At 43.7% G+C, this 21,855-nt stretch overlaps 1 protein-coding gene across 3 annotated transcripts in view; it reads right to left on the bottom strand.

Moving 5' to 3' along the window:
* Window positions 1–19,961: 19,961 nt before the first annotated feature.
* Window positions 19,962–21,855, bottom strand: part of tbc1d32 (TBC1 domain family, member 32) — a 46,074-nt gene continuing 44,180 nt past the window's right edge. For all 3 annotated transcript variants that reach the window (XR_009770296.1, XR_009770294.1, XR_009770293.1), the window contains one exon: window positions 19,962–20,755. The gene's annotated coding sequence lies outside the window, so the exon portion shown is untranslated. The remainder of the gene's footprint in view (window positions 20,756–21,855) is intronic.

The following is a 21,855-nucleotide window of genomic DNA, read 5'->3' as shown; positions in this document are numbered from 1 at the left end:
TATCTTATAACACTCGACAGTCGACATGCACTCACGGGAGAGGCACTTGGCTTTCAGCCCAGAGCGCGTGTGTGTGTGTATGCATTCACTCTGAGAGATTGCTGAGTGCAGCTAAGTGTGTGTGTGTGTGTGTGTGTGTGTGTGTGTGTGCGCGCGTGAGTGAGTTTGCCAACGGGTGTGTGCACAAGTGTACGTGTTATCGAGTAAGGTAGTGAATAAATACATGTGCGTGTGTGTGAGAATAAGAGAGTGAGTGAATTAGTGAGTGAATGAGAGCAAGCGAGTGAGCGAGGGTTTAAAAATGTCGCAGCTGAACAGGCCCTTGGATTTATTGTCATTCTCACACACGCACACACACACGCGCGCACGCACGCACGGTCCGCGCAATAAAGTCTTGCACTTCACGCTAATTAAGTCACGAATGGTTCACGTGAATGATGTCAGTGTGCAGATGCCATTGACTCAATTCCTTTCAGCGCCCTTCGAGCTGCTGAACTTCCGCCGACCATCAGCCGCGCCGCGTTTGCCTAAAAGACGCGTTTTGGCAAACAAAGACAATTTCGCGTCTTCATAGAACATGACGTAGGAGCTCTATTACTCTTGAACGAGCCTAACGTATGTGTTTTCGTAAACGCAAAAAAAAAAAAGTGCGAGAAAGATAATTCGGTCTTTGACAACAATGTACGAGTTTTCCTAAACACAGACGATTAAAATGTCAGATGCAACCCCAAAAAAAATGTGTTTTGTAAAGATCATAGACGATTTCGTTTTTGTAAAATCAGCCTAATTTATGCTTTTTGGATATATGAAATAGATTTGAGCAAAAAAGAAAAAAGTGCGGGCTTTGGAAGTGGTATGAAAACAATCCAAGCTTTGACTGCTATTTTTCCAAGTGTAACTAAAATTGTAATCATGGAAATTTCCTATTGACGTCGTAAGAGGAACGATTTGTGAATTTCCTGGGGATCGAGTTGAAACTCTTCAATAATCGTAGCCATTAAGCTAGTAGACAGGACGTCGATCGGACAGGCGCCGAGCGTTTCGGCAGACGTTCCGCGGCGCTTTAATCGTGCGGATGTAAATTGGAAAGTCACTTTCACTTAGAAGCTCCGCTGATGGAGGCGGAGAAAATGGCGGCAAAAAGAAGAGAAGGCCGTCCTTTGACGCTCCTTGGGCGTCGCCGATTTCCCATCTATCCTTTCTCTCTGTCTAATCTGCTGTTTTCTGGCACCTGATGTAATAATAATAAAGCAAACATTCAAGTCAATTCAGCGCCTTCCATCACGCTCGCGTACTTGTTGGTAAATATATGACGACGGGTTTTCAATGAACCTACCGAACGCGTTCGTAAACATCGATGACGATTTATCTCCTTCAATCAACGGCATATCGTATATTTCTTCATAAACGTTTAACAAAGTCAACGTAATTCACAGTATTTTGTGTAAACAGCCGAGAGTCTTTAAAGGACATAAGAGATTTTTTCGAACTAACCAATCCACCCGACATATGCGCTTCACCTTAAACATCTGAGCCGATTTTTGAGTTTCGCTTGCGACACGCTCGACAAGGAGCGCGACGTTGGTCCGTGTAGACGTCTTCTGATGTGAACAGCGCCCTTGAGGAGGACCCACAATGCATCTTGCTCTCGCTTGTTTGTTTGTTTGATGCCTTTGGAGGCTAACAAACACACAGACGCATTGAGGGGGGGGGGGGTTGAAATGACAGCTGAGAGGAAGGAAAAGCCTCATTACTGCTGGTGTCTTTTTTTTTTCCTTTATGTTCTTTGTGCGTGCGTGCGATGATACACTGCATGGAGTACATACGTCTATCGAAACAAGAGACCTCCACCAAAGCTTTAAAGCACAATGGGGGGAAAAAATCAATTTGTGAAATGCCAAAGATCCGACATAAACACAGCAAATGAGCTAATACGGCAGCGATTCATTTCCAAGAAAACCTACTTTGCTTACTGCATGATTTGCTTCTGTCCTTGGGGTCATTGCGCCGTCGCATCACTCATCCTCCGTTTAAAGTTTCAATTGGCGGACGGTCTTTGCTTCTTCTGCAAAATGTCTTGATAAACTTGGCAATTCATTTTCCCGTTGATGATAATGTGTCCAGGCCCTGAGTAGAAAAGCAGCCCCACACCATTGCATTGTCTGTTCTTTCAAACATTTCAACTTTGGTTTTATGTGTCTACCCTACATAATAGTGTTTTACTTCAACACTTTAGGATTGTTCTTCACCTTATTGAGCACTCTGTGCTGTGGACTTGCAGTCATCTCCAAGCAAGCGTGAAAACAGCGCTGAACTTTCGTCTTTTATAGAAATCTGTCTTATCATGGACTGATGACTATCAGAGGTTTTAGAGATACTCTAGTAAGAGTGTATTTTTGTTTGTGGTTTTGGTTTCATCTATTTAAATAACTTAAATATATTTTTACTATTTGTCTTTTTAAATTGAGAATGTATTTTTAAAGCTGCAATTTTTCAGGATAAGGTTTTCATTTTTTAAATAATCATTGAATCAATCGTATTTTCCTGCCATTCTAATTTTATATTAATGTATTATGTAGTAGCAATTCTGTTTTATTCAAATTGTATATATTCCATTTGTTTTCCAATTTCAAATTTGCTGAATTTAATTAGTTTCAATAAAAATGCTTTACATTTTAAATGTAAAAATAAAGGTCATTTTTTATTTGTTTACATCTTATTAATGTACATAAAATGGTAACCACCCATCATTAAAAAAGTTGATTCAAACTGCAATTTTGCATGAAAGGAAGTTGCAGACAAACAGCAATAAAACACTTGGCCTCGCCGCATCGATCTGCAACTGCTACATTTTATGGTTGTGCACTATCGCGCGTTTTATGAATCTGTCAATAAGCAAAAATATCCGGACATAAATAGCCGGATGTGCTTGATTCTGTTTTCCCGATACTAATGGCATCAGCACTTTGCCCGACAACAGACGTCTTTGTTTGTCTTCCTTTCTGCAGTTAACACAAATCTGAATCTGTTCTCCTCGTTCTTTCCATTTTCAATGGGCAATTTAAGATTGAAAACTGAAAAAGTGACTGATTGTTGTTTTTAATCTAACGCAAAAAAAAAAAGATAAAAGTTTGTTTGCAAAAATGTGAAATTGAAAAAAACGGCATAACAGGACTGAGAAAGATTTGAATCTTTCATCGGTTGTGTTTACGTGACCCAGAAGTTGGATAACGAGCATTAGCTTGTTAGCCACCACAATCAGTTCGGACCACTTTACTGAAGCTTGTTAAGTAATGCCACCCAATTAAATATTAAAATCAAACTCAGTCCCTTCACTCATTTTTCAGTTGTGTAATTTTTTTATGTGGAAAAAAAAAAAGAAACCGGAAAAATTCTTTCAATATTCAGGTTGCAAACAAATAAAATGAGTACATTTTTCACTTTTCAATTGAAAATCGAAATGATTCTCGTTTCTCAGTGCTAACAAGCTCATCAATGCGCGCATGCCTCGCCGCCATGCTGTTAGCGGTTAGCGTTAGCGGCGCTTGTCACGTTTGAAATATCGCCTGCCGTCCCGACACACACGCACACACACGTGCTAATTGGCCATAAACCTAAAATCTTTCATTTATGACGTTATAAGTTTTAGAGTCTCCACATTGCGAAAAATCAAGTGGTGCAATGACACCGTCCACCTTGAATATATTTAACACTTAACCAAAAACCAATCCATCAGTGCAGGAAACAATTTTAGCGGATATGTACTTTTTCATCAGTAGGTTTCCGCTGAGGGTCCGATGATTCACGCATCCCTTTGGAAAAGATGGTTCGGCAGCGTCGCCACGACAACCAGCCTGTCCGAGCCGCCACGGAGTCGTCTGGGACGCGGCCCCGCGAGAGAGCCGGTACGACGACGACGACGCGACTCTGGTTTTCCTAACGATGTCGGAAGGCGAGGACGAGGAGGCGGATGACAAACAAAATCCGAAAACAAACAATCGGGCCTCGCCGCCGGCAACGGCGAGCGGCCGCCTAGCAAATGTCAGGCTGAGCAGACATCGACGGTTGGCGACCTGTCGCCCGGCCTGAAACACGCCTCATGTTTTATTCACCAGGGCAGCAACAGCAGCGCGAGTGTGCGAGCAGACCACATAATCACCAGGGGACCCACAAAAGACTCAAAACAAACACAATGCTTGACTGCTGCACGACCCACACAACACACAAACCTTTTTTGCTGATGAATTCTCGAAAGCGTCAAACTTTGACGCCACGCTTCACCCACATTAGAGAGCGCACGTAAAACATCTTGAGCCCATTTCGACAAATTCCCAAATATCCATAAAAGTCACCCAAAATGACGGCGGCACATAACACAACACAGTAACACACAACGGAAACGCAAACCCCACAACACGACACATTAAAACCAGAACGTCATTAACACACAATGGCAATACAAACGACTCAACACAACACAACGACATTAACACACAACGGAAGTGAGCACCGAGGCGGGGCCGGCCCTCGCCAATGTGGCGCCCGAGGCGACATTTTATATGCCCGCCCATCGCCACTTTCCAAAAGAAAATGAATAGAATTTTTTTATTTTTACTATTGTCTTCAGTTTTTCATTGAATTTAACATATTCAAATATATTTCCTCATTTCGTTCCTGTAAACTGGTGCCAGAAGCTGAATTTTTTTTTTTTTTAAATCCTCAGCAGGTTACACGCGGTGGCGAAACTTGTTGAGTCCCAAAAAGGTGACTCATCGTTGTGGAGACGCAAAATCAACACAGCGATTGCCCTCATAATAAAACATTGTGACACCTTCCTTTTGGGTCCTGCTGTGCTGCGGGAAAAACAACAACAACAACAACAACACAATAACAATGACATTGGTGTCTAGCCAAGAAAAAAAAAAAAAAAAATGTAATTTAGCTTTATACTTTTTATCCCGTACCATGAGATACAGTGTATATCTTTATTACACAATAAAGTAGTCCTACCCCTATTAGTGAAATAATAAGGCCCCGCATTCTTGTACTTGTCAAAAATAATATCTTTATATTTCTTTGACAATTAATGAATTAGAAAGAATATGGAGCGTTTTATAGTTCCGAGCATGTTTTGCTTTGGCCGAGACGGAAATACTTCTTGACAGTTTAGCTTGTGTTGCTAATGTGAGACTTGCAGCTAATCTTGTACCCTATTAACACACTCAAGAAATGTTTTTTCCATATTTTGTGCCTTCTATTTGTGCCTGAACTTGACTTAAAGCATGACCCTAACACTTTAAAGATGTACGTTTGACCCCGCAACGGATTAATTCTATTTACATGTTTTCTTCTGGAGCGAAAAAAGTGAACAAATGTCCCCCACTTGTAATTAATAAATTAATATTCCCCACCTGTTGCTCTTCCGCCCTAAAAAAGCGAATCCATCAGCGTAGGTGTCATATTGATAGAAAAGTAGTTCCTCTAATAGTTGGCGTGGAAGACGAGCGTTGAGCTTTCCAGAGGTCAATTATGGCCGCCCAGCAATTTCATTCGCACTCTAATGAAGTGCCGCCGCGGGCCGTAAAAAGAAAGCCGCCGGCCGCCCCGCGCATCCGTCATCTTTATGGCCGCCGGCGTCCTCTCCTTCTCGGCCCCCGACTGGATTTTTGGGGAGAGAGCGATGGCGGCGGAAACGAGGGAGGCGGAGCAATGTTAACTTAATGTGACACAGCTCTATTCTTAGTTTGAAAGGTGCGCTAAGATTGGATAGGAGGGAGCGGTTAAGGACCTTGGGACAACACTCGTGGAAACATGCTGGGCTGGCCAACGCTAAGCCGAGGTTTCAGGGAGGCTTCGGTTCGAGGAACATACCGCACGTCAATAGCACACCTCACGATAGCCGTGACCGCAGTCGCGGCTGTGATGTTCGTGTGAATGTGTTGAGATGAGAAAGATCGAGAGCGGAAAAGAGGAAGGAAAGCTGGGTGCATCACGGGCGATCCCCCAGCGGACTTGGCGAATGGCAGCGGAATTGATGGCCGAATCGGACTACAAAACTAATTCGCTCAGAACGCTGTCAACACGACACGGTGTCTTGCACGACCATCGGGCTAATCTTGTCAAATCAAGCTGTCGGGGGAGGCGGGAACGGAAAACGTGTCGACCGTGTTTTGACCGCGGCGATGTGGTTTGAACTTGCGCTGCAGCGGTTTTTTTTGGGACCAGCCGGAAGGTCTGCGATGGTTTTTACGGTAGCGCTAGCGTTACATTTGGGTTAGAGGTTCAACTTGGGTATTATTCAAAGCGTCCGTGACGGGAATGCGGGTGTGTATCATGCGTGGCATCCCTCCAACAAGAAGACGGAGTTTAAAAAAAAAAAAAAAAGTGAGAACAAAGAATGGTGCAGTGTTGCATCATTCATATTCACCTCCTCCCTCGGCGAGCTCCCACTGTTAGCGACGTGCTCCCCTCCGGCTTCATTTTATCTCACGCCGCACTCCCGTCGGCCTAAATTTAACACCCAACGTCTCGTCCGACATGTTAACGCTCACGAACAGAACAGGAAACAGAAACTTACCAGCTCCTCTTTCTGATTCACTCACTCATCTTGACTTATTTCATGAATGCGTCTGCTGATCACTGCTCGTTAGCACCTTCATGCTACATTTAAGACCCGAACGTTTGTTACTGCGCTTGTAAGTGCTCGTGGTTAGCTTATTCGGCTTCACGGAAATGCCGATGACTATAAAATAGAAATAAAACTCGTCGGGGGGCATTGCAGGCAAAGTGAATGTGAAGTGCCAGGAAATATACCCTTCCCGTCCCACTACAGACCACTTCCAAGTGTTCTTCCGTATTGTCAGCTTTAGTTGCGTGTATCCCGTATTACAAAAGCCGACTAGATTTTGTTGGCAAATGTTTTTGAGTCCTTAAAAATCTCGCCAGGCAGCTTGCAAAGCCTTTGTTTTGTATTGTTTCAAAATTCCGTTACCTTCAATTGTTGGATTTGTATTTACGTACAGCAGTTCATTTGGAAAGTGCTCTCCAAAACATCGAATTGAGTTCAGTTGAATTGAGTTTTTAGCTTTCCCATGCAAAGGTAATGTTAAGGTTAATCGAATTAAATTCTATTCCTGTGATATATTTTTCACATTATACGATCGTCCGCACAATGTTGCTCCCGTTGTGATTATTTCTATTGTCATGCTGTGCGCCAGGCATCCAGTCAACGGGAGGCAACGTGGCTGAGGCTGCCACAGGCGAAGTGTAATCACACGCTGAAGAAGCGTGTCTGCGAGGCAACATCTCCAGCGGACGTGTGCTACAGCCTCCGGTGGGCTCGCGGAACACAAACATCCAGCTGCAAGACAAGAGCTCATTACTAAAATAAACTGCAGTCTCTCGTCTCATAGCACGAGGACGAGGCTTTCTTCCGCTCGTCGCGTCGTCGTCTTGTTTACGCCCCGGCGGAGATAAAAGTCAGACGGGCTGCCGCCGCCTCCGCCGGGGGCCGCGCTCCCAGCGCAAACCTCATTTAGCGGCGCTCAAAAAGACGACAAGGACGCAACGTCGGGCTTTGATCGGACGCCAGATGGAGAGCCGCGAGTGGAAAAGACTCTTGTTCATGGCGGTCGGCGGCGGACGAAGATAACGGCGCTCCAGTACGTGCAAGAGGCGTGAGGGTTGAGGGACTTACCCCCTTGACAGTTAATACCACCACGATCACATTGCAGTTGCAGATCCCGTCAATACTTTACGAAAGCCCAATGTAACCGCATGCAACCGTGCCGCGTACGACTCGATATTTACTGACGGATAGCATGACAAAACCAAAACATTTAGACAAAATCCACCATACTCACCAAAGATGCTTTTTTTAATTAAATGTAGGAATGTGTGCAGAGACGTGCTTCTACAGTCGAATGTTTTGCTTTGAATGATTAACTGCAGGGTTGTGGTTAAGGTAGGGTTACGTTTCATGGTTAAGATTGGGGAATACGTTTAGAGGGGCGGGTTAGAATGAGGGCAAAGGTTGTAGTGTTCCTTTAGTAGTGGGGTTAGGGTTATAAGGGTAGTTATTCGGTTTAGGCATATGTTGTCTGTGTACATTTTCAGTTACCCAGGTCGTGGTAATCCGCAAAGGTTAAATTAAGGCTACTGGACTGTTTTTGTCTGGCGTGTATGACCTGTACACGGAGAGACGAAGCAGCCGCCGCAGAGGCGCATGGCGCGACATCGTCGGGCGGCCTCTTCGGGTCCAGAGTCCAGAAGGGACATTCAGACGTCTAAATTGTGGGGCGGGAGGACTGCTGGTTTGAAGGAGGTGCAAGCGAAGCCATCTACGTCAAACTGGAAAAGCCGTCTCGAAACAGAGGAGGAGGTCTGTTTGAGGCATCGCCGATTGTCTGCGTGTAATGATGTCCTACAACAAACACCCTATTGTCGACCAACCAAAGGGGACACGCCCACAGAGGCATAAATAGGGACACTCCACACCTGAGAACTGAAGAAGCCTTTTGGATTCGAGGTGAAACGGACGTCTTCAACAAAGAAGCCTACTCCAGTTGCCTTGAAAAAATTGGGACTCAGAAGTTCCTCGCCAGTTAATCAGTACTTGAGTAGGTTTTTTTTAACGGAGTACTTACTCGGGTAATTCATTGAAGAACTACCTTTTACTTGAGTACTTGACTACAATTTTTGCTACATCATCATAAAGTTGTGAATTGGGAACTCAAGCAATTGTTGAACTTTAACTACAGATGATAGCCCTAGTTTACTACGTTAAGAACTCGAATTGTTATGAAAGAAATACGTGTTGGTAAATGACGACCAATCCCTACAGAGTTAAAAAGATCCAGCAGAAAATTTCCATCAATACGTTTCAAGTCTTTCGCCAGCGTTTATATGCTTCGCTGATGTTGTTGATTGGTTCAACATCACACAGCATCCATGAGGAAAGCTTGCCAATCATCAATACTTCATTGGATTCATGCTGGGCCTTGGAGACACACACGCACACGCACGCACGCACACACGTCACAGACGACACACAAACACAGCCGCGTGGTGCGAGCTGTCCAACTGAATGTTGTCTTCGTCTTATCTGCACGTTATCCGCATGTTATTTCACTATGAGCTCATTTCTAGACATCATCCACATGTTTGTGGGTGATACTGATGATGGCTGTTATCTAAATGTTTTCTGGATGTTACCAAGTTGTTGTTTTTTTTTTTTAGATTTCATTTCTGGATGGTATCTGGATATGTTTTAAAAAAAAAAAATTGAGATTGTCCAGATTTTTTTTTTTTTTTTTTTTTTAAAGATGTTATTGGGATGTTGATGTTATCTGCAAACTGTGTGGCTGTTTATTTAGATATCTGGATTGTTTTGGACACCATTAGGACATTTTATTGATATAAGCGGCATGCTAACTAGATCTTTTTTTAATTTTAATGATATGAACATGAGATATTCAAATTTTTTTAGATATTATTTGATTGGTGATCTGGACGTGATCAATAAGTTTTTTGACATTATCTGGAGCCTATTTGGATGTTGTTTCCATGGTATGTGGAAATGTCCATTTAGATGTTTTTTTGGATATTAATTACAGGAGATGTAAATGAGATCTGACTGTTGTTCTTAAGATGTTTCTACTTGTTATCCAGATGTGATCACGACCTTACCAGGATGTTGTTTGGAGAATATCTGCAAGTTTTGTTTTCTTTTAATGAGATCTAGATTATTTTTTTCTATGCTACCTTGATTTTTTCCCCTCCTATTTTAGACATTATCCTTTAAGTTATCAGCTTGTTATCTGAGGGTTTTGTGGATGTTACGTGGGTGTTGTAGATCAAGAACCGAGGACGCACGCGAGGCCGACGCGGGTGATAAATGCGGAACATTACGCGGAGAAGTCAGTGAGCCGAGCGCAGCGTACAGCGAGAGCCCGAGGACGTAATTATATTGTCATCATAAAGTCATGTGATATTCAATTACAACAAGCCTCCAGTGAAAATCGATGGAGTCACGGAGGCTGGAAGGGAGCACAAATTGGTGGCAGAAGTCCACCGCCCCCCCGCAGGACACGACCGCGTCCGCCTTTGAGTGCTCGGTCACCGCGGAGACGCCATCCGCCGACTTCGGCGCCGAGATCTTTAAACGCCAATTATGACCCGTTTGGACCTCGGTGACATCATCAAGAGGAGCCTGAGCGTCTGGACTGTGGCCTGCCAGTCACCATGGAGACAATGACGGGAACCACAGCGACTGTAACAGCACACATGCTATTAGATTGAAAGTTAATATTGGACATTTTCCCGACAGAGCAGATCAAAGGCATTTATATGTTCGGAATCATCAGTTGTATATTTATAGTCATCAATTGTAAGTTTGTGGCCAACAATTTTACGTTTATACTCATCAGTTTTATGTTTACATTCATCAGTTGCAAGGTTATGGTCATAATTGTTTGTTTGTGGTGAACAATTCTGTTTTGAGTCATCAGTTGAATGTTTTCGGTCATCGAGATTATGTTTCTGGTCAACAGTTGTATGTTTATAGTCATTAATGATATGTTTATGGTTAAAAAACTTTATGGTCAACAATTACATGTTGATGGTAATAAAAAAAAAACAAAAAACAAATACACCAACCAACCAAAGTCAACGACCTACAAAGCATTTAATCAGACAAGCTGATCCATCCATCAGCGGCTGACTTGGCCGGGATCAAGCTTCCCAAGCCGCTGCTAATTGGAATGTGCGCTAGGCTATTAGCGTGTTTGCCCTCCCGTCTGATCAAGGTCAAACAGTCCCTCTTTCCAGAACAGGACGCGCAGAAAGGCTTGTGTGTTTGTGTGCGTGCGTGTCCCTGCACTCATTAAGGCTTACCTTGGGGCTTTCACGCAAGACGTTAAATGTCTCGCCGGCCTGATCCGGACTTGGAATTGACCTTCCAAACAAAGACGCGTGCTAACACAATCCACACGATAAAGCACCCACATGCTAACACACGCAGGCTAACACACCCACACTAATACATACCAATGCTATAACACTTGAAAGCTAACGTCCACACTCGCCAATGCTAACGCACGCGTGTTCCAGTGCGCTTGTTGAAAGGCAATCGAGTGAGTGGAGGTTTGTGGAGCCTGGCGCACACCCACCACCACACAGCATCCGTCACAGTGCTCCCCCCCCCCTTTTACTACCACCGCTGCACAGCCCCCTAACGAGCTTGGACCAAGTGGACTTTGTTCGTCGGCCAGCAGCTCACTTGCTTCAAAACAAAACAAGCGTTTGATTTTGCCTTCTTTTGGAAAACTGACCCATTTCTTTTTCTTCTTGACAAGGACATGTGCACTGTTTTTTGTTTTTACTTATATGCGTGTTTAACTACCAAAACAGCAGAAGTCTTGCAGAAGAGCCTGTGTTTTCAAAACAAGGCAAACTAGATATTTTTTGGATGCATGTTTGCCTTTCTTCTATTCCAAGACAGTCGCTCAAAAGTTCTTTAATGGGCCTGGGCTTTTCGACTTTCAAGGTACTCAAAGCCCTTCAACGATGTCTCCTCATTCATCAACTGATGACGGCATCGTGAACAACTCGGGGTTCGCTATGTTGCTCAAGGTTGCTATTTTTATTTGCTTTTCGACACTGTTGTCAGTCATGTTCAGGCTGTGACACACCAAGTGGACGGACCGCCACATCGGGCCAGGTACGGAGCATGTGCGAAAAACGCTATGCGAGCTCTCGCATTGTTTTTTTTTTTTTTTAGAGATGAAAACTGGAAAGCCTCAGACAACAGACTCCAAGTCTCGGGATAGCCGCTCCAAAACGCTACGATCGCTTAAGGATTCCTGGCCGATTCGTATCAATTGAGGAGTCTGCTGCCGAAATAGCCCCCCGCCTTAACGGACGGCTATGCAGTCGTATGGGTTAGTGGTTCCCAACCCTATGTAGTCGGCAGGTAGGCACGTAGAGAGGTTGTCGACGGCCTATTTCGATCCAGAACCTCCTACGTGTGCTTTGATGTTAGCATTTGGCTTGTCCAGCGAGCAACGAGCCTAGCGAATGTTTGTATGCTAGATTGCTACGTTGGCAGGCAGGGAAGTAGTTAATGGGTTACCGTAGGTCACCGTTAGTTAATTTAGTTGGTTGCGTCCGTTTGATAGCTAATGTTAAAGCTACGAGTCGTCGGTTCTTAGTTCAAAACGACCTCGGTGCGTTTTGGGTGAAGCCATTGGAATTCTGTTCCCCCTACCGTGACACAGAAGCTCTTAAAAGCTTCTTTTATATTCACGTTTGGCCTGGCCGATGTCACATGAGCCGCTCAAGTTGATTGACAGACGTGGAGGGAGCCGCCACGCTTTATCAGCGGCGGTAGAGCAAGGGTAGCGCGAGCGTGCGTGCGAGCCATTAACATCCACAAATGAGTTGGCTGATAGGCTGCAAATGGTTTGAGAGCCACTTCGCAACATGTTCGGCAAATTGCTCGCATTTGACGGTCGCCGGCGCGATAATCTGCGCCTTTGTCGTGCCTCGTCCTGCTAATGCTGGTCCTGACTCCTTAGCGCTCTTGTCAGCGACCGCCGCGCTCACTGACAGGTGGCAAATACATGAGTGACATGGTAGACAGGCGGGCAAGGCCAGAAAAGGCCTTTTCCCTCTCACCTAAACACTATCCAGAGCACAGAAAATAGGAATTCGAATACAGTGGTACCTTGACTTAAGATTGCCTCAACTTCTGAGTTTTTTTGTTTTTTGTTACGAGCCGTCAATTAGTCGATTTATTATTTTTTTTTTGCTTTGTGTTGCGAGCCAAAATTTGACTTTCAAGTTAGATTCAGATACGCCGCTGCTCGAGTGAAGTGCGGGGGAAGCCGTTTGTTGAACGGGACAAATGGACAAACATAAAAATACAAAATGAAAACCCTCACAAGGAGCATGGAGCGCACGCTAGCACTGAACTAACCACCAATCGGAGCTGGAGTCCGAAAACGGTGGTGTCCTTTGGGGGGGGGGAGTAACAGAATTTCAATTAATTTCATCCGTTTTATTCAAGGCGTGGACAAAATGTCAAAATAGAGCACGAGACGCTGGTCTGCTTGATGGCTACTACCGAGGGGCTCTTGAGCAAGGCACCGTCCCTACTCACCAAGTCAAGTGTTGCGGCACTGTGGGCACACCTCTTTCAATCTCGAATGCTGGCATGTGTTTGATTTGGCTCTCTGTGTGCTGTGCAGCAAAACATACAGCAGTTTAAATTGAATTTCCCTTGAGGCATTATGAGTATCATTAAAAAAATTGATACAATGAATCAAATTAAAATCCAGCAATGCCTGAGGGTTAAAAATGCGGCATTTTTTAAATATTAACAACGAAATGTTTATCGTTACAAGTGTAGACGTTGCGTGACAACATCATCAACTGTGCAATAACGCCGACAAGAACCACAAAGAACGAGGACGACGTCTTAGTCGTCACATATGAAGCTGAGCCTCATAAATATTTGAATGTTTATGACCGTCGGCTGCGGATATTGACTTGCCAAAATGAGTCGTGTCCTTCACCTGCCGATAAACTACACACACAATCACGCGCCTGCAAGATAGCCGCGTGTAATTTAGCAGCTGCTTGCTAATGGAAGCTCATCTTTCAATATAAATGTTAATAATCTGTGATTAGTCTTAGGCTCAGCAGCACATGAGGGCTTTTAGCGCACATCGGCGGCAGCACTACCATCGTCAATTTATTCTTCTTCCACCGCAAGAGCACGTCAAACTTCCATCTTTTTTTCTTCTTGGCCGCTTTTGTTCCTCGTCGTTGAGTAACAGACTTAAAAGGCATGAATCACGCAGCCAATAAGAGAATGGGGGAGGAATGACTGACATGAGTCTTAACCTAAAACTGCCGCTTCAAAGCAAAATGGGAGACTTGATTGTGGGTCTACTCGTGACTGATAAGTCTGCCAAATTTCCTGTTGCTAGGTGATATACTGACTGGAGGGACTGAATTTTCCAAACTCAACTTATGAGCATTATACATTTTATAATGAGTCATCAAACTCTGCCGCAATGCCCCCCCCCAGAAACACACACCCACACAAATAGGAAATCCTTCATAATTTTGCACTGTCCATCTGTCTCCAAATCTCAAGAGAAAGTTCAGCTTGGAAGGACCCCTGGAAAATGGCCGAAATGACCAAACCAAAATGGCAGATTCCTGACTTTCACACTTTTTTTTTTTTTTTTCAACCGTTAAAAAAAAATTCATGTTGCCACGTGAAACTGGCTTTGGGGGCTGAATGTTCTAAATCAACTGCATATTTGAGCCGCAAAAATATATCCGCTTAAAGCTGGAATAGATCCCACCGGATTGTCGCAGGGCTTTTCCGCGCCGAGACAACGGGGCGCTCTAGAGCGCCAGCCCGAAGCCCCGGTCTGTACGCTGGCTGTCAAGTCAGGCCCCCCCCCCCCCGCTTTCTCCCTGCTTTTCTCCTCCTTGCGCTTCAGCCTTTCTCACTGTGAACGCACACTCATGGCCAACAACGAGGCGCTCTAAAGCAGCCACAACGCCTCGAAGCCCCGCTCAAGTTTTTATTTCACACCAGTAAATGTTTATTTATTTTTTGTTAGTATCCGAATTCGCTCAAAATGACGATTTATTGGACCTAAGAATTGACGAAGACACAAAATAAAATTTACGTTCAAAGCAACATCACACAATCCACACACTCATACACAAACTACGGATTTAAGTCCTGTGCTGTGTTTCAATCACTGCGATGTAATTCAACGCTTGATGGCGCCACACAGTTTTGTGTTTGTGTGGGTGTGTGTGTGCCCACTCCTCACTTGACAGCCCCCTCTCATGCATAAATTCACACCTCTGCTGGTTATTATTTACTATGTCTCAAGTGGGAAGCAGGGAGTGGCGCTTCCGTGTGTGTGTGTGTGTGTGTGCGCGCAACGTTTGATTTGGCGTGCATTTGCAGGATGCGGCGTACGTGAGCGTGGCAGGTCGTGTCAATCTGCATCCATGAATGTGAATGTTATCAAACCAATGCGAGCTGACTTATGATTTTTTTTGGGGTTCCGTTAAATAAAAATACATCAAAGAGTCGATTTAAAAAACAACAACAACAACTTTGCATTGATTGCTTGTCTGGGGTATCGCATTCCTCAAACCTCTGGTGAAGGGATGTTGGAGAGTATGGTTGATCCAACTAGCTAGCTAAGGATCAAGAAATTGTCTTTCGCGACTGGATTTCGAAACAAGTGAGCTTCACGTCTTTACAAATTGTCATTTGGCAGCTTTTTAATTAAAAGTCGGCCATTATTACACGCAGACGCGCACTGGGCAGATTTCCTGGTCACTGTTCGCTGACTGAGACCATTTGCTAAATCCTAATGGAATTCATTAGTTTCTTTGCTCAGGTCCGAGGAGACCGTTGTTGCTGCTTTTCACCTTGCACGCTCAATCATACTTCAATATCAGCTCCTGATTTATTTAAATATTTGTTGGGAATATACTGTATAAAACATTGACTACATGACAGTGTGTGTATTTCTCACTGGGAGCTGACAAAAACAACCCTCCAACAATTTTTTTCGAAGCTTTCGGGACCGTCGAGCGGCTCTCCCGGCGCATTCCTCCGCAAAACCAAACAGATGTTTTCTTAGCTGAGCGTTTAAAAATTCAACGCATACTCCTTAATTCTGCGCGCGGCGTGCCAGGGTGTAATTAGCACTTGAACAAAGTCACTTAGCATCAGAGGACGATGCGGCCCTGGTGTTCAAACTTTTTTTGTTTTGTTTGGGTAGTGCCACCCAGGGCGAGAACGTTTTAGTGTGTGGATGAGCTTGACAAATATTACATGAAGGCGAGCGCACACACGACACGAGATGCATAATGGACAAGCTTGCGGTATGTCGACTGCGTGACGACGTCCACCGCCAGCCACCGCGGTGATGATGAAACAAACCGCTACTGAGTTTTGCGGTCATCGCTATTGAAGTTTTTTTGCATTACCGTTGTCCAACCAAATAACCAACCTACAAACTTAACTATTGGCACTGAAAACTTACAATGTTGTGTATTCAAACACCGGACGAGGTTAGCGGTGTGCGGCTAACAACCGACTGTTGGTTAACAAACTAACTAACTAACTAACTAACCCAAATTTACAATCATACACTGTATATTCAAACAAATGTTGTCGATGTAATATTTGTGTTGATTAATGTCGCATTGTAATTACGTTTTATCGCATTGCTCAATTTCTTTTAAATATGTTTGTGCGGTGACCTATAAATAAAGTGATTTCATATTAATCATAAAGAAGTTTGGTCGTGCAGCTAACTAGCTAACCAACCAACCATTGCCTCGAAGTACTTTAGTACGAACTTAAGATGGACTTCAAGGATATCGCATAAATCAGGGGCGTCAAACTCAAATTCACGGTGGGCCAACATTTTTAATTGGGACGTCGTGGGCCAAACTCAATATTTAATGAAAAATCACTGCGATGTGCATGTTTCCCTTTTGTGCGTTCAAGTTTATCATTGACAAGAAACTTCAATTTTGCTTAAACATTGAATCTGGAATAAACAGACTTTGCGATAAAAGACACCAGTGGTATTTGTTTGTTGTTTTGTATTTAAATAGATAACATGAATTTTTGCTGTGGATACTCTGAAGGCGGCGTGAAAATAAAAATGCTGTCATTGTCCGAACGAATGACTAATTAGGAGAATGAATGAATAATTATCAAACTGACGGGAATAATTAGCAGGTTTTCTTCCGGCTTTCATGTGCCAGGTGGCCTTAGGCGCGCGACTAGCATTAAGTCCCGCGAGAGCTCGGGCTGAGAACGGAATGCAAAAGCGTCGGTGTTTGTCGCCGCAGCTGAAGAGGTGAGAAAAGCTGCACGTGCGGAGGCGGGCGGGGCCCCCGGCGACCGACAAACGCTCGGTAACGACCAGAGTCGAGCGTGGCGGAGAGTATTTGAAAGGAATCCGCAGCGGCACGATACTACAGCCGAGAAGTCCGTCCTGAAGATGCGAACGTTTTATCATCATCGCGAGATATCAAAAATGAGCAACTGGAAATAGAAAGTCCTTTATTTAGGAAGCATATGTCAACATTGCTTTCAAATATATGTATTGCAATCAATGGTACAAGTCTCTGTTCGTGGGGAAAATGATTTCTAAAACTGATTTTCAGAATCGTGATCAAACAGAAGAAGTCAAACGGAGGGTTGAATTGCTGATACCAAAAAAAATAAAATAAAAATAGTTCATACATGCTAACTAAATGGACATTCCAATATCGGATTGCAATATCAGAAGGCTGGAATGCCAGTACTGATTATTTCCTGATATCAATTCAAAGCATTTGTATTGGCGATATCATTACACTTCCTTTCGATCAAGTGTTGACAAATAGAAAGTAAATCGAATTTTTTTTGGGAGGGGGGTTGGGGGGGCGGTGTCATAAAATGGTGATCTCAAAGTATTGTCAGTGTCGATATCTGTATCGGCGAAACCAGCCTCTAGTTTATTTGGTCTCGGAAACGTCATCCTGAAGGCTAATGCACGTTGAAAAATAAATACAGATTTTTTTTTTTTTTGTTTCAAACTGAATTTGTCAGGCTTCAACCTTGCTTTGATCCATTTGTGCTTTCTTCCCACGCTTTCTCCCATTTTTTGCTCTTTCGCGTTCCGCTGACTGCTGGACAAGCTTTGTCGTCTATCGCGGCGCCGCTGTGTCTAATCTTTTTGTTTTGTTTTGTTTTGTCTTATCGCGACTAATTAGCAGCAGCCGCTGGGCCGTCCGCGGAGAACAGAACGATGGCGCCTTTGAGCGCAACTCTCTTTCATTTTCATCCGCCAGGAACTCTTGACGTGAGAGCAAATCACTTGAAATTGTTGAAACCAACGGCGGACGCGTCACGAGACGCATTTTATTCAACAGGAGACTGAGGGCAGCTGCAGCGAAAAGGACACTGCGGAGGATCATTGTCGATCATTATATACCATAACAAATAAGATAGAACTTGCAAGTTGCAGCATTTATTCTTGCAAACTTTTGAAACGACCTCTTCTAGAATGAACAAATTTAAAAATGGACGACACTCATGTTTCCGCTTTGCTGGTTTGTGACAATTGTATTTGAACGGCGGATTTCGTTTTAGGTATCATTTGTACGGATAATTTACCAAAAAAAGCCGTTTCCAAGAATCCCTTCCCGACTGCGATGGAACGGGAAAAAAAATAAATGAGTCAGAAATGTTGCGGTCAGTCAACAGAATTCTTTTCCAGTTCGCTGGGCAGCTGAGCGAAAGTATGTGCTCGGAATCGTAACGTATCGGGAATCCGATGATCATCGAACATTTTTCTTCATCTTCCTCCCGTCTCATCTTTGTTTCCCGCGTTGGCCTCCCTCCGAGCCGGCGCAACATTTTTTGGGTGGAAGCGGGAGATGAGTGAGAAATCCTGATGACTTGAACCCTCCATCCGACTTTCCAGCCGCCCTGCGTCTCCATAATTGATGATTTTCCCGCCCCGTTCCTGATTTGTCATGCTCTTTTTTTTTTTCTGTGGCCCTGTCAATTTTGCAGCAGTTTTGGACACTTTTCATTCCAGCAGGTGTCCAAGTCAAATAGATGTTTGGTGTCAGCCCGAACAAGGATGCCAGTCAGGGAGAGTCAGCCAACAAAACTATTTAAATAAGCCCAGTAATTGAATGGGAAAACGCTATTTTCAAATTCCAAGGCTCATTCTTCTCCAAACTCCAGCTAGGAAATGTTTCCAAATGAGCTCCAATTGGAAGCAGGTGTACTAGAGAAACGGGCAACAGTAACTGCCAAGCTTTTTTTCCCCTATGCCATCGGTGGTGGGCGCAGCATGGCGTCAAAGTCGAATTTACATTTACAGTAAAAGGAAGCTGCTTTCAGCTTTAATGCGCTTTGTGATTTAACAAGCGTCTGTAACGAGGCCTACTTGAGCAGCACACGCCGAAATCAATAGTTTATCATCAATCTATTCCGAAAGCAAAGGAAACCAGTCTTTTTTTAAGCGCTTAAACAAGCCAGAGTAAATCAGCACAAAAGACAGAAACGACGACGCAAGCGTCAAACGCTTCTTTTAGCGTGCCATCGATAATTGCGCGAGTGAACTGCCGAGTGGCTCACACGACTCCATTGATCGCTTTGAAAGTGGGTGAAGAGCTCAAGAGGATGGGCCTTCAACAATCTCCCATCTTGTGGTATTTTGGTGCCAAGGAACTATGTGGAAGGGAGTTGAGGAGCTTCATTTAGACCAAAGTAGTGCTTTGCCGTCATTTTGGTGCCAAGGAACTATGTTGTAGTGAGTTGAGGAGTTTCATTCAGACCAATGGAGCGCCTTGCTGCCATCCATAGGCAATTCTAAACCATTTTAGGGGGGGTTTCAAATAGTCGCAATTTGTATAGCAGGGCTCCATCCCGAACATGACATGACACCGCATTGATAATTGGAATACGCCCTGCGATCGATTGGCTGCCCACCGGTCCGACCGGTCCAGGGTGACCGGGACGGGCGCCAGCGCATCTGAGACGGCAATGAGGACGCACGTAATTGAAAAATGGATGGAACAATTTACAGAACCTTGTTGCGCTGTCGTGTTACCGTATTTACATGACTGATTTTTTTGAATTGGTGTGCGTGCACTGTACACGTGCACACACAAACGAAGCACAGAGTAATTAGCTGAGTGATGGAGAACCTTCAGGGTGGTGCAGTCATAGCCAATCAATCGATCGATCAATCACTGTCCATCATCTAATTGAGACACACGCACGTACACACACGCACGACAAAGCATTAGCATTATGTAAAATGTACTTTTTATTTTTGGGAAGTGACCCGCCCCCCACCCCCACCCCCACTTCCGTTTATTGCAGTAAATATGTTCTAGACTCCTCTGCGATCGATGAAAATCTGCCATAGAGAAAAAAAATCTTTTTTACCCTTCCCACACACTTTAAACACCTAAAGTATTATTATTAAAGTACCTGTCGTCACGCGTGCGCTCGCACAGTTCTCCAAATAAGAAGCAAAGCCACTGTAAAACTGACACATAAAAGAGAATTAAACATTGTATATATAGACTGAAGAATGTTAAAGCCAAGGCTTGCTAGCTTAATGCTAACATATAATGCAAAACACCACAGACGAGCTAATGGAAATTAGCCTAGTCCCTGTCCCCTGAAAATAGCGGCGGTTCCCCGTAATTTCTAAATGGGTGATGAAGAATTGAATTTGAAGAGGCTGGACTTTGCTTTTTTTTTTTTTAACCCAAATGGACACGTAACCTGCCAGCCTGCTGTCAATCATCCGTCCAAAATAAACGTTTGCCACTCGAACGTGCGTCAGACTCGACTTCAGAATTGCGCCCAGGCGACGTCCGTCCACATCTTTGATGTGTTTGTTCTCCTTTCTTCATCTTTCCCTGTCATCCTCCTCAAAGCGATAGAACCCCGCCCCCATCACCGGGGGCGACGCATCCGGCCTGGGGGGACTCCGACTTTTCCCCTGCACTGAAGATCAAGACGCGTCTTTCTTCTGAGATGATGGAACTCTCTTCAGAGGGGGACGACCCGTTTTCGACAGCTTTCACGGGACGCCGCCCGGGGCCCTGACGGGTACCGGGATGACGACGACGACGACGACGGGGGTGTTAAATACGTGACGCAATAACGTGGTCGCGTCTGTCAATTGAGATGAATACACAACGTTATTTCAAGATTTCAGCTCCGTCTTTTGATGAAAAATGCGCTGTGATCAAAAGTTCTTGTTTCGTAACATTCCGACTATATTAAGAAATGTTTTCGATATTACGACTTCATCCTACCGACTTATTGATCTGAGACGATGATGACTTTTTTCATTTAAAAAAAACTACAAACTTTTCCGATTTATTACGCTATTGCCTTTGTAATCCTCCTAATTAATTGGCGAGCTAAGACATGAAATAAGTGAGGTTTTCTGTAACATACATTATCCTCTTTTGCAACTTTATCTCATTGTTATTATTATTTTTTTTCTATTATTATTGTTAATTAGGGTTTTCCTTGCAATTTGACTTTTTTTTATCCCCAGTGTGGCGCTAATACTGTAATTAGTACTTTATTACTTAATTCATAATTAGCTGGACTTTTTAATACTTTATTCACATTTTGTTTAATTATTTCGACATCCTGTCCGTTTTCAACCTGAAAAGACCGATTGGCGCTAAACAGTTCGCATTACTGTTGTTCGCTGTGTTACCTTTTTCACTTAGCACGCATACTGTATGATCGGACAATAGTTTTACGACAATATTAAGAGAAAAGTGTATTTATGTATTGAGCTATTTCATTTCCGTCATTTTTTAATGCAAATCCATATGTACGGCTTTTTGTCATTATGGCGAACCTATCGATATTGTTGATCAAAATCGGGATTTGACATTTACTACCGGTTGCAAACATTCGCACGGTCTCTGGCGATGTTTTACGACCCGCGTTATTGCCCTCAATTTTTTTCTTCATCATTTTTAATAATACGAAAAATAATAATTAAAAACAATGTATTCTGCTTGTAACACAATATCTTAAATAATCAAGTACAACGCTTCTATTTTTTTGCTTCCACAAATCAAAAGTAGTGAAAGTCACTATGACTTTTTCATTTGACCATGAATCATTCAAGGAGCTGGGGCACTAATAAAAAAAAAAATAATTATAATAATAAAAGATGTAAAAGATAAAAAAAAAAAAAAAAAAAGAGAAGTAAAATAGGTCCAAGCTGCAGAAGATTCAGAAAAGTG

This window comes from Phycodurus eques, chromosome 18 (assembly GCF_024500275.1).
Source record: "Phycodurus eques isolate BA_2022a chromosome 18, UOR_Pequ_1.1, whole genome shotgun sequence".
Classification (NCBI taxonomy): domain Eukaryota; kingdom Metazoa; phylum Chordata; class Actinopteri; order Syngnathiformes; family Syngnathidae; genus Phycodurus; species Phycodurus eques.
The sequence above is the reverse complement of the archived record's forward strand: the minus strand, read 5'-3'. Positions and strand labels throughout refer to the sequence as shown.